This window comes from Tinamus guttatus, unplaced genomic scaffold (assembly GCF_059628265.1).
Source record: "Tinamus guttatus ecotype Peru unplaced genomic scaffold, ASM5962826v1 Tinamus_guttatus_pri_ptg000649l, whole genome shotgun sequence".
Lineage (NCBI taxonomy): Eukaryota > Metazoa > Chordata > Aves > Tinamiformes > Tinamidae > Tinamus > Tinamus guttatus.
Window position 1 is genome coordinate 2866610 of NW_028289183.1, and position 12775 is coordinate 2879384.

At 40.9% G+C, this 12775-nt stretch overlaps 1 protein-coding gene across 1 annotated transcript in view; it reads left to right on the top strand.

Annotated features, from left to right (window-relative positions):
- Positions 1-12775, top strand: part of CA10 (carbonic anhydrase 10 (inactive)) — a 149621-nt gene that overhangs the window by 60533 nt on the left and 76313 nt on the right. The gene's annotated exons all lie outside the window — the stretch shown is intronic.

Below are 12775 nucleotides of genomic sequence, written 5' to 3' on the forward strand. Positions count from 1 at the left end.
ATTTTAGAATTCAGGAAAAAAAAAAGCATCTGTTTTCATTTCTGAGAAATCTCTTTCTTCCAAAACTGGCATTCAGAGATGGAAAGCATTTCTAATTCAAACTGATCCTCATGATTATGCATAATGATTTTTTTTCGCACTAAAGAGAGTATTTCCAGTATGGAAGTTTAGGAATAATCACAAGTAAATAAGGTATCAATTCTGTTTATCCAACTGGAGGGTCGATATTTATTAATAAAATATCTTGAATCTGGTAGAGTTTGTTAGTACTTTTGGAAATAGTCATTTAGACATTTTTTCATAATGGGTTGTGTGTTGTTTGCGTATTTGGGGCTACCTAAAAAGGTAGTTTGAATATTCTGTTGGTTAATCTGTATAGGCAGATCTCTTCTTCTATTCAGTCTTCTGTAAAACAGAACAATGCAGGTGAAAAAGCTTTGTGACTTAGAGAATAGCCGATATGAGAACAAGCGGAGACTCTAACAAAAGGTTATTCCAAAGTGATTTTCTTTTCCTGGTTATCTTGACAAATATGATTTCTACTGGAAACACCACAAGATGTTGGGAATTCGCTGCGTAGTTCCCGCTGGGGGTCTGGTGCTTCGTGTGCCCATATATTAGAGTTGACATAAGCTTTTTAACAGGAAGGAGAAAATTGAGATATTGTTACTTACTGAAGGACAGCGGTGCTTCCCACTCCGGTCCAAATTTCAAAGGAACAGGTACACTTGCCTTTTGAATAGAAATGCATGGAGGTGTTTGATTTTGATAACCAAGTTTTACTGATTCTGTTGTTTATGAAAAATCTGAAATATTTCTGATTATTTATAAATTATGCAATGACATACTATGAAGGTCAAGAACAAAATCACATGGAAATTGTCAGTGAGTTGAAGTTAGGAGTTTCAGAATTTTTAATATCTTTAACAGTTCTAAAGATTTAACTGTCTTTGTGCTGCGGAGCAGGAAGCAAATATCTAATCATTAACAACACTGGAAGTACTGAGGGTCTGGGAAATGTTACATTAGTAATGGGGTGGGTTTTTTGCACTCACAAATGGTACCCTGATGGTGTCAAACAGTGCTGATGATCTGTCAAGTTATGAGAAAGGGATTTGTTCTAGTTCTTTGATCTGTTTTAGAGACATTGCTAAAATAACAGTATCAAAATTCTCCTTCAAGCAAAAGACTGCAATTTGATGCTTTCAAAAAGTAATTCTTTACTAAGGCTTCAGCGAGGATTTAATTTTGCTGGTAGCATATTTGTGTTCACTTTTCAAAATGGAGGTGTGTTTCATACAGGCGGAAGCTCTTCTGTTTTCAGGGCAACGAACCAATTGAAACAGTAGCCAGGGAATTTCTTAGACAAGACTTAGCTGTGATTATGCTGTACACTAAAGGGTTTTCTGGAACTGAACCAAAGAAAACGATGAGCAAATAAAAAAGGGATTTGATATGGTTTCAAATCATTGTTGTAACAAGATGACTTACATGGATGGTGAACAAGTCAAAATTAGACACATCTTTTTAAAACAGTATTAGGAGGGGAGTCAAGCCTAAAGAAAGCAGAGAGATATCCTAAATAAGGCAAAAACTTTGAAAGATATTAGCAGCTGTCACTTGTGGTTGTAGAGCTTGCATCCGTGCTGACCCGTATGTGTTCTGAAGTGCCCAAGCAGCCTTGGGAACGCCAGGGCTGGCGTCGTTGCTCCAGCATGGGGCACGCGGAGCTGCTCCCACGTGTGGCCCAGGCACCCGCGCGTTCACCTCCCGCTTAGCGCGGCCACTGCCGCCCTTACACTGCTTCGTTCCTGACACCTGTCCCCTAAGTAGCTCTTCGGTGGGAGGTTAAGATGCCTTTGGGAATTCTGTAACCATGTAGCAAAACAGCATTGACATTTTACCCATTCTTTGTCATTTTTTCTTCCTAATAACATGCTAAATAGCAGCATTTGCTTCAGACATCAAGTGAATCTCTGCCATTTAATTAAACCTTGCCATGTTAGTGATGGCAGGTCTTACTAATCATTTTAGTCATGCTCAAGGACTTAAAGTATGTTTAAAGCACGTGACGTTCTGTTTAAAATGTCTTTTTAAGACAAGAAAGACTCTTCCACCTCGTGTGAATCACTGGGGCAATGAACAACTCAGTGTCTGCTGGCCAAGGGCTGGTGCAGCAACTCTCTAGTTCAGGAAGCCTAAATGAAAGGAACTCGCTACAATCCATAATTCTGCCTTCTCATAGGGGACATTAAAATGAAAGCAAGCATGTTTACATTAATACTTTTATAAATAATTGGCTCCTTCTATGCATCAAAAAATAATGGCAACATTTGGCACTTCCTAAGCTAAAATAGGGTGGGGAAAAAAGACAGAACCAGGAATTGAAATCAGTTAAGTGGTTTCTCTGCTAGGTAGTTGTGATTCCATGCTGTTCTATCCATTCAGAATATCACTAGCATTTTTCTCAAGAGTACAATATATGACAACTGCCAAGCTTTGCTTTGGTGATTGCTAAAAGGACAGATACTGGTGTGAACCATATTTCAGCACAGCACGAAAATAAAAAATGAATTGTTAGAAATGATCCGGGAGGAATGAATAGCAATAGCAAGACATCAATGTCATCTGTAAACTGATTTGCAGTGAATTTTCAGAGGACTTAATAATACAATGTTTTGATTTAGAGTGGATCCAGAAAGTCAGAAGTCTGGCACAAACATCAAAAACTTAAATGAATAAAAAACTGAATAATTGTGCCACATTTCTGGTACTCCTACAGTACTGTGTGCTATCCAATGTATTGGTAAGTGAATATAAAATGTAACTAGCAAGTTAACGTTGTTAATCACGCCTAGCCGCTGGCTATTCAAAATAGGAAATTTTGCCAAGGCAAGGCAATCTCTGAGGCACCGGGAAATGTTGTTCTTAGTTGACCATATACAGGGGAAATGTAAGCTGGATACATAGCGGGGACTCTGTCATTTCATCACTTCAGAGACCCTCATCTGAGATTGAATCGAGACAGAGTCCTTGGTGACTCAGCTGTGCACTTGGCTGCGTTCTCTGAACTCCTCAACATCCGTGATGGTGGAGCAGGACTGCAATCAGGAAGGAGGCCTGAGCGGGCACAGAGATGCATTTCTACAGTTCTTTTACACGATCAATTTTTTTATTGTGCCAATGTAACTACCGTATTTGATATTAAATCCTGGCCAATGTCATCAAACAAGCCAACTTGTCTGCCACGTGAAATTTCCTGGGAAATCACAGAAATGGCAGGAAGAAGTGATTGAGTGGCCAGCTCTCTGTGCAAGCTGCTGTAGCCTGTGGCAGAGCTCAGGGTACCTCCTATTTTGACAGCAACGTCTTTCAGGCCATACGTCACTCTATGGCTCAGCTGCAGCTGTGCCACAAGCAGAAGCAGCCCGTGGCATCCTCGCAGGGGTAGGTGTGTTGGAGATGCCCTCCAAGCTGAGTGATTAGGGTGGCTCCTGTAAACCAACTGAATAAATAGTGCTGATAGTCCCTCCCCAGATGGAGTTTAAGTAGTTGCCGCGGCCCATGTCATTGACAGGATATTTCTCCACACACCAGCAGAGGGCCAAATCTGCCCTCTTGTGCATGCTCATCAAAACCATCAGGAAAAAACGTATTTTAGAGATGAATTTAATTCATAGCATCTTCCAGGGCGATGCCAAGGGTTGCACAGCTGTGCTGAGGTGATGCTTAAAAGCCCCTTTGAAGAGGAGCCCTAGCTAAGAATTTAGCCTTAACTATTTCACCTAGTCCTGTTTCATCTAGGACTTTGAAGATATCTACCCAAAACAGTGTTCAAAGGTGTCATTTCCAAAAACTTGTTGGGGAATGCGGGGGGAAAGAAGGGGAAGGATTAAAATGTGTATTGTTTTTAATCACATAAATATCCTATTCCCTTTGATAGCATCACAACCCTTCCATATAAATGATTTTTTTCTGTTTAGTTTTGTAAAGTATATTATTTATTTGATGGACATTGATAGGTACTTCTGAATGACTTTAGGTGTGATGCAAATATACATTCACAGTCTTTTCTTCAAGTGTATTATTAAAAATGACAGGCTGCCACGGTTCCAGTAGCCTGAGGACAGACTGGGATATAAATCCCTATTTGACACATTTTAGGGCCATTTACCAGGTATTGCTCAATTAGAACTATGAAAATATTTTTAAATGGGATTCAAGGTATGATGTTGCCCAGGGACAGATTTGAATACTGGAGAGCAAAACTGTGCACCCAAAGCCTCACTACTGAGATGAATTTGGCATAGACACAAGGCACTGATATTGGAGGTAGTTTCAGATTCATTAGCCACCCAACATTAAACCCATACCTGCATAATGAAACTTCAGGCTTTCCTAAGGTTTTTACCTTTCCAGATCAATCTGGCACTTTATTTTGAAATTTTCCTCAAAGTAAGCCACCATCTACCCGTAACCAGATGGATGCTGTATCCAGGCTTTTTATAGTGCTTACACTGCTCCTGTGTGCAAACACAGCTATTTACACGAGGATATTGGATGGAAGCACAGGGATATACGCCAGCATCGAGGATCAAATTCTAAACAGAATGGTCCTCTAATATTGTGCAGAAATTTGTGGCATCTATTTCTCCATTCATCATCACCCAAATATCTGCAGTATCTGAGTTTCACTTGCCTTTATCTCAGGGCGTTGTGGCCTTGTTTCTTTCTTCTCCTGTTTTCACAAAATGCAGAGATATCTTCTTTGTCAGAGCTGGCTGAAATCGGCTGGCAGATACTGGAGTTACTAGAAGGAAAGCAGGAAACAGGTTAATGAGACTGTTACTATTTTAATGAATTATTTGTATTGTCTTTGTCACAGGCAGCTATGCAATGTGTCTCTATGCAGGTAGGAGCTATAGAAGCTAGGGACTTGCATACCAAACAAGGAATTTTACAGATAGATTTATATTAAAGAAAGAAACTGTATTCTCTGTAGATTGCGGCTGTGCTACATGTCAATGTTTGGCTGCAATTTTCTCCAACAGAAATACATCATATTCAGCATCTTTCATTCTTTTAGAAAAACTTTTAGAAGATCTAGCTGCATTTGAACATAAATTATCTGCCACCCTCTTCAATTGTGATAAATTCATGTTATGGACCTAAACATCCCAAAGGCCTCTGAGGACCTCTGCAAACTGCAACACAAGGACGTATGTAAGGGCTACTATAAATTCAAATGTAAAGTAATTATATTTTGCAAGGTCACAGCTAAAACTCTCTTGCCACTGTGTAAGTGAGTCTCAAGGCTACAGACGGACTAGCTGGTGGCTGCCGGCTCGGGGCAGAACGTGCAGGGGCAGCAGCTCAAACTAGGACAAGAGGCACCTGAGCCGGCACCGCGCGGCCGGGCTGCGGCTCAGGCAGCCGTCGTGGCACCTCTGCTGCCGTCTGCAGGGCTTGCAGGAGACTCCTGCCTGAACAACCCTGAGAAACTAAATGGACTGGTATTTTTCCAAATGTCCTCTTCCTTCAAGGCTGTTTGAAGCCGAAAGTCTGCTCAGTTCCCCTTGGAACATCACTGCAAATATCACCAAGATGTTTATATGTGTCCAGCTGCTTTATCACCTCCTGTTCCTGCTCTCCCAAAATAGCGCTAGGGAAGAGAAGAAATCATCTAACAGGAAAAAGTCTTAGGCCAATTTAATGATAACTGTTCTCCACTGGAAAGGAAGGCCTGAATTCCTCATGGAGAGGCCAACCCATTATTCTCTATGACTATTAAATTTTTGTATTTCTGCCAGCAATTGCATTCTGATTCTCTAGAAACAAACAGAAACACAACTAAGAATTTATTCTTCACCACAAACTCCAAAATATGCCTGATTATTCAGACTAATGAGAACCTGTACAAGGTACTTGCTAAGAATCCAGAAATCATCCCAAGTGAGGGAGCATTTCACTTGCATTTACATCACTCATTGGGTACAAGCCTGTTGCATCTCAACACTTCTGGTAACGCTGTTCACACGCACACATTCTCAATCCATTCTCTTCCTGCAGCTATTTCTGGCCTCTCTTTCTCATTTAAGGCACTATTTGGGCCAACATGTTTTGCTAGTATCCTCTCTTCCAACCTAGGCTCATTTTTCCTGTGAGCTTTTTCACTATAAATGACACATGCTAGACAGTTGTTGCCTAACAACTTGTCCCTTTTTTAGTGTGCCATTATATCCTGTACAAATGTACAACTGAAGGGATGTGCACCAAACTGCTGAGGAGCTTCTTAAAGAGAGGAAGAGCTGGGAAGAGCAAGACGTGTTGCACTGAATTGCACTTGCTGCAGCCGGGGCCACGCGGTCGGTGGGGCCGCACAGCAGCCCTCAGGCCAGCTCCCCAGGCAGGCTGGGGGCAGCGTTACAGCAGCTGTTGTACACACGGGGAGAATGAACCAGCTGGGCTGCGTGAAATACTGACTCTGTCATATAGTTGCAACGAACTTTACAAATATTCCCGTCCTGCTGCAGTCGTTTAATTGCATAAGAAGGTGGAAAGGAGAGTTCTGTGTATCAAAAGGTTACAGTGATAAAAAGATAAAACATGTGAGGCAGGATATGCTATGAATAAAGAAGGGTCTCTCGAGATGCAAGTGTCCTGCGCAGCACAAGTATCAATGACACAGGCACAGCGGTAAAGCAGGGTATAAGATAGCACACAAATCATTTTCCCGTGATTGCTCATAAGTGATGACAGAGGGAGTTTTGATAACAAGTCTGTTACATCCTTCCAGATAGGAGGGTTACTTGGTTCTCTAGAGAAAACATCAGAATTTTAGGTAGCAGTTCAGCAGAGGATTTAACTGGCTTCTCTGCTCAGAAATTATATGAAACAGATGGTTCCTTAGAGATTTGTATAATGAATTAGCAGGTAGAACAATGTTATCATGGCATTCCTGGTAAAGCAAAGAAATCTAGCACTTGTGGAAGGAGGAAAGTTGCACCAGCTCTGGATCCATAGATCACCACCAACTTCTCTTTCTAAAATTTTAAGAGGGGTTTGTCAAGGCTCTGTAGGAAGAATTTATGTCGTTACCCTGTGGCATTTGAAGCTATACAAATAGGATGAAAGCTTCTAGGTTGTAGTAATCTCTTTTCATAGTCACCATCATCTTTCTAACCCAAAGATTAACGTGCAGAGCACGAGGCAGAATCCCACCAGAGCAGACAGAAACTGGCTGCTAAGAAGACAAACTGGCAGAGCAGTCCCACAATGAGAAGGGTACAAAATTGATCCCAGTTTTGTGCACTCATTGTACTAATGACTTAAGAGCATGAGCCGTTGCCCAGCTGCATGGAAATGAGCTATTACATGCACACCATTAAATTATACAGTGCCAGCACATGGGCACATTCCTTTTTCATCTCTGTTATCAGATGGTTATCAAGATCTCCGTGCGTCGAGGCCACACGATAAGCACAGGCTGTTTGATCTACCAGAGGCAGCATCTGGGCTGGTTAGAGTTAGTTGCACATTTATGGCTTCTCCAGATCTGCCACAGTAGTAAAAGCCCACAGAGCTTTATAGAGATATTTCCTCCCCCCCACCTTTTTTTTTTTTTGCCCCCTTTATTTTGCAAATCAAAAGTTACATTTAATGAGCTTTTTAAGATATTTTGATCCCTGGCAATAAGCTTTTCTATGCGCTCATTGCAGCTAACAGGGCTATCAGCTTCCTGTCTTGATGCACTGTAGATGGGCAGTCACACTGTATTTAATGACTGCAATGGATACCTTTGGTGATAACCTGCTCTTCCATGAGATATGTAATTGTTCCTGGCCTATTCAGCTTTCACTGAATTAGTATTGAAAACAATTTCATGCTTGGTTAAGTGGTAAATTTAATTCATTTCCTAGCAAGATACGGTAACAAATATGTCTTTACCAATATTATTTACAAGAAACAAGAGTAAGTGCTGTATAACTAGGCAACAAGTATAAATTAAATAAGCACTTTCTGGTTAGCTATTCTACATTCACTGCTGATGGATTTTAATAGGGCGGGAAAACCCTGCTCAGTCTAAAGTAGGTCTCTTGTGATCAAAGGTGTCACTATAACATGAAGAGTGGGTCTTGTGGGTACACTTTGATCCTAATTCCTTTTGGTTACCTGGAATTGCTAAAGATCCTGCCATTTGGTGGTCTCAGGACACAGATGAGTGATTGCTCTGGCAAGGGAGACAAAACTTAAGGCCTTCAGCTGAGCTCAGTCACCTGTTACACCAAGACCTGTCCTGCCCAACTCACAAGTGCCCCAATTAATCAGATCTGGCATCTTCCTTCCCATGCGGATGTGTGCGCAGACAGGCAGTACCTTTACAAAGGCCGGCAAAAGTCACAGCAAAAGCGGTGAGGCCCTTGCGAAACTGAAGCCAGGGAAATTTGTCTAAACAGGGACGAAGCATAATATGCCAGTGCCATCTACCAGCACCCTCCTCCCCTGAGGAAACCCCTAAGACCAACTCAGCTGTCCCTAAGCCCCGCTGACCTGACCTGGCCTTGTCAGGAGTCCCGCTCGGAGCAGCGGCCTCCAGACGGCTCCATCAGCCCCGCGCTGCTGCGACCGGGCTCTCCCGAGGGGCTCTCGCTCCGGCTGCCTCCTGCTCCAGAAACCTGAACTAACATCCAGCTCTGGCAACACAGGCATCCGGAAACACCTTGAGGAAATGACTGTTGTTCTTGGTAAGGAATACCTACCTTTTAGATGGCTGCAGTTAAAGAAAATTCATTTTGTACCATATTTCTTGGATATAAAATGGTTCAGGCTGTATTTGGCACTTCAGAGTAAATGCATTGCAAGTGAAAGACAGCTGAGTAAAACCTCAGTCAATCTGAGGAGGGGAGAATAAATGGGCATTCAAAAGGAATATATATTTTTTCATAATAAAATGGAATTTGTGGAAACTTACTGAATCCATAATTACATCAGTTTAGTATTTGCAACAGTATTTGCTTTAATTGTCCTCATTTTCAGCTTACTCATTCAATTGATCCTCCTATAAGCGCAGTGAAATAGCACTGATATGCTTTTAATCATTTTTTTCCTTAAAAATCAAGTTGATTTAATTATTTTTGCAACATTGCACAACATAAACATGTATTACAGGGTTTATAGCTTTGACTCTTACCAGCTGAGCTAGCATAATTTAATTTAAAAACCAAGCCACTTTATGTAGGTGAAGAACCAGAACTAGACACTGAAATCCATGCTGCATCCCTAAATATCAGTAACACATTGTGATGATTAATTTTTTATGCTGAAATTATGTTCCTCTAAAGAAGCTCTACTACCTACAGTGTATTTCATCAATTTTCTACAAAGAATCTGTGCTGGTATTTTTACATCAAATATCCAGACGTCATCCTTCTCCTTTCTCTTTGTCTGACTTCTTGAACAAGGTGTAAATAAAAGGAAAACTGAAGTTTGCACAACCACACAGTGAAGGAGCAAATTCATAATTCTTTCTGAAAAAAGACCTCGCAAGCTGCTTGTCAACTGCTGGCCAAATCTGTTTGGGACTATCTAGGACATTGAAGACAGGGAAAGGGCTTTTTGCCCAGAGTTTTTTTTCTGCTGTTTCCAATTTATTCTATCTTCCAATTTTCTTACTACACTGTTTTTTACTTCCTTCTGGCCATACAGAAAAACGACCATACAGAAATCAGGGATTTTAGCAAGATGAGACTTTTGAAAGAGGAAGGAATGTCACTGCTTCCTCTGATCTTATGCTGGCCACCACTTTGTTATCAAGTTCATCAGCAGCACCATTGCTGGAACTGCCCCAAAATTTTAAAGAAATCTGAACTGCATTAAGCAATCTTTCTGTCTCTGCCTTTCTCAGGAGGAAAAAAAAAAAAAAAAAAAAACTTAAAAAAAAAAGTGTCCCTGTCCCTGTCCTTGTAAAAGGATATCAACACCAGGGACAGGGACACTTTTTTATCCTTTTTTTAAGCCATTATAAAACACCTGGGCTCAAACATCAGAAACACAAGTACATGCAACTGCCTTTTATCAGCCTTTCTGACTTTGTCTATCATGAGCCTTCATAATTTTTTGAGAACATATATCTTTGATAGCTGCATTTGAAATCACTAGTGCGGCTCTAACCAAACAAGGGGGAATTTTAAAGGATAAGCAGTGTGCCTGGGAAACCATTGCACTGCATTACTCTAGCTTATCTTTCTACTTTCATGGTCTGCAGTCCTCATATGGATTTATTTCATCTGCGCTCGCACGTAGCTTTGCTAGCGCCATGTACCCTTACATCATTGGGCCTGCTTACACTCACCATAAAGCCTCATGCTTAAAGGATAATGTTCATGATGGGGGAAGTATACCAGGCAATAAACGGCTTTTGCAGGTGATTAAACACACTGAAGCAAAGCTGAGGCCTTTGAAAACCCCCAAAGCTGTTTATTGTAAGCAAGGCAACGCATCAGAAAGAAAAGCTGTGCTCAACAAGCCACAGCATTAAATAAAAGCTTCGCCTTGCCTGGTCTGGCAAGGACTGGTAAGTTTTGTAGGGCTGCCTTCCTCTAACTGAATAGCTCTTTCCTGCTCATATTTAATAGTGCAGGTGGTTGTCATTGTGTCACATACAGTTTAGCAGCAGGTAGTTCCAGTGTAATTGCCCTGGACAAAAGCAGCAAAACCTTCTCCTTCAAACTGTTATAGAGGTTCTTGGTAACAGTCCCTGCATATCCCCCCCAACACACACACAAGTGGTCCCCTTGATTCCAACTCTGTTTTTTTTGCCCTTACTGCTATTCTCTTTGTCTATGTTTCCCATTTCTTTCCCCTCTCCTTCTTGATAGTATCTTCACCTCTGTCTTCCCCAGCACTTCAAAGTTTTCCTAGCAAAATTGTTTGAGTCTGAACTTAAGTCTCCTATAAGAGGTTAGAAACAGGACTACTATGAGCCATAAGATTTCTAATGTTAAGGAATCTCCATCATACAAGTAGTATTGCAACTGAGCAGCATTTAAAAGAATTACAGTTTACCCGAAACACATGGTTATCCAGAGTTATTTTCTTTAAATAGTATTTTCATTGAAAATATCATGAATTGCTCTTTTCCAAGTGAGGGCCAGTTGATAAACTCTTGCAGATTGCTGTGGGGCTCCCTGTGAAATGCAGTGAAGAGAACTGCACTTGCACCTTTTCACCCATAATGTGACATTGCACACTTAGGGATCGGCATGGCTATTCATTCAGGAACAGACATCTAAGTTATTACTATGGGGATCTACTGGCACAAAATGTGTGACAGAAAATAATGTGCAAGTTGAAAACCCTCCGACAACCAGACTATCATTTCCTACTTATATGAAGGGAAGCTTACAGTTTAAGGAAATATTATTTAATATTTTGCAGTGCTTCACAAGTATGGAGTATTTGTGCTGTTTATCTCTGAGAATTACAGCATAGTATCTCTCATTTATAAATTAATCCTTGGAGTAGTATCTTCTAACAAGGGCAAATATGAAAGGAATAAAAAAGGTTCAGTATCTAGTCTAGATTCAAGCCATATGCTGTAAAACAGATTTAATCAAAAAGTGATAGCAAGAAAAGAGGGAGAAAAACACTAGTTAGAAATTCTTAATGGCAGTTGGCAGAGTTTTTTTCTTTCATCTTGTCCTTTAATCATTTTTACAGCAGCATGTTTTATGGAAACTAATACTTACTCATTTATGCATATGAAAACAATCTAATAGCATTGCAGAAACCTCCTGTGTATATTACACTCTTGTCTCAGATAAGCAAACACGAATCCAGTGTAAGTCTGGATTTAGGCCAGTATTACTAAAACAAAAATCTATCCTTGAATATCTTTATCCAACATGCTCTAATCCTAAACCATCAAAATCAGGGTTAAATATGGAGATGTGGATTCTTTAGCCTCACTGAGAGCCAGGAGGAGCATTTTCAGGGTCACCTCTCAGAGCACCGGGAAGCACCAAGTTACCTGGGGACTGCAGCACCCAACCCCGTGGCTCTGATGGGCTCTTCGAGAAGGCAAATTCCAAGCAGAGAGCAGCACCTGCAGGGAAAGACCCAGGGAGAACACATTTAATCCACAGTTGCTGGAACACATTCAAAGGCAACTGCTCATCCCCAGCTTGGGCTGTGCCATTTCAGGCGAACACACACGGGTTGTGCCTGCGCAGGGCAGGAAAGATGAAGTGCCGAAAAAGAGAACAGTCACTGAATCCCATTTCGACCTGCATGCTGTGGAAGGAGGTGCCCTTGAAGATGTGTGAGGGTTTCACGTGAAGCAGGAATCAAAACCAATAAGAATCAACACATTGGCTCGTGCTAGAAATCTCACTTCCCTCTGGAAGGAACATGAATTGCCCAGGCCCAAATCAGGTTCAGAAGAAGCTTTCAGACTAATTTATATTTTTTTCCTCACAAAGATTAATCCTCAAACTCTAATCTCCATCTACTCTTTCCATCCTGGATGGGTTCCATACATCCTGACAGTATCTGTAATGAATATGAGGTAAACAAACATCCTCAGGTAGCTTTTTTACATTTACTGCACATTTTAAACATATTTTGAATAATAGAGGGAACTCATTTGGGGGAAATAATCACATTCCATGATTATTGTTTTGCATTACCCAAATCTGTTCTTGTAAATGGATTTGCTCTTTTTTCTTTTTGCCAAAGGTGCAAAATTTTTTCATGCTTGAAATTCTGAATAAACTTT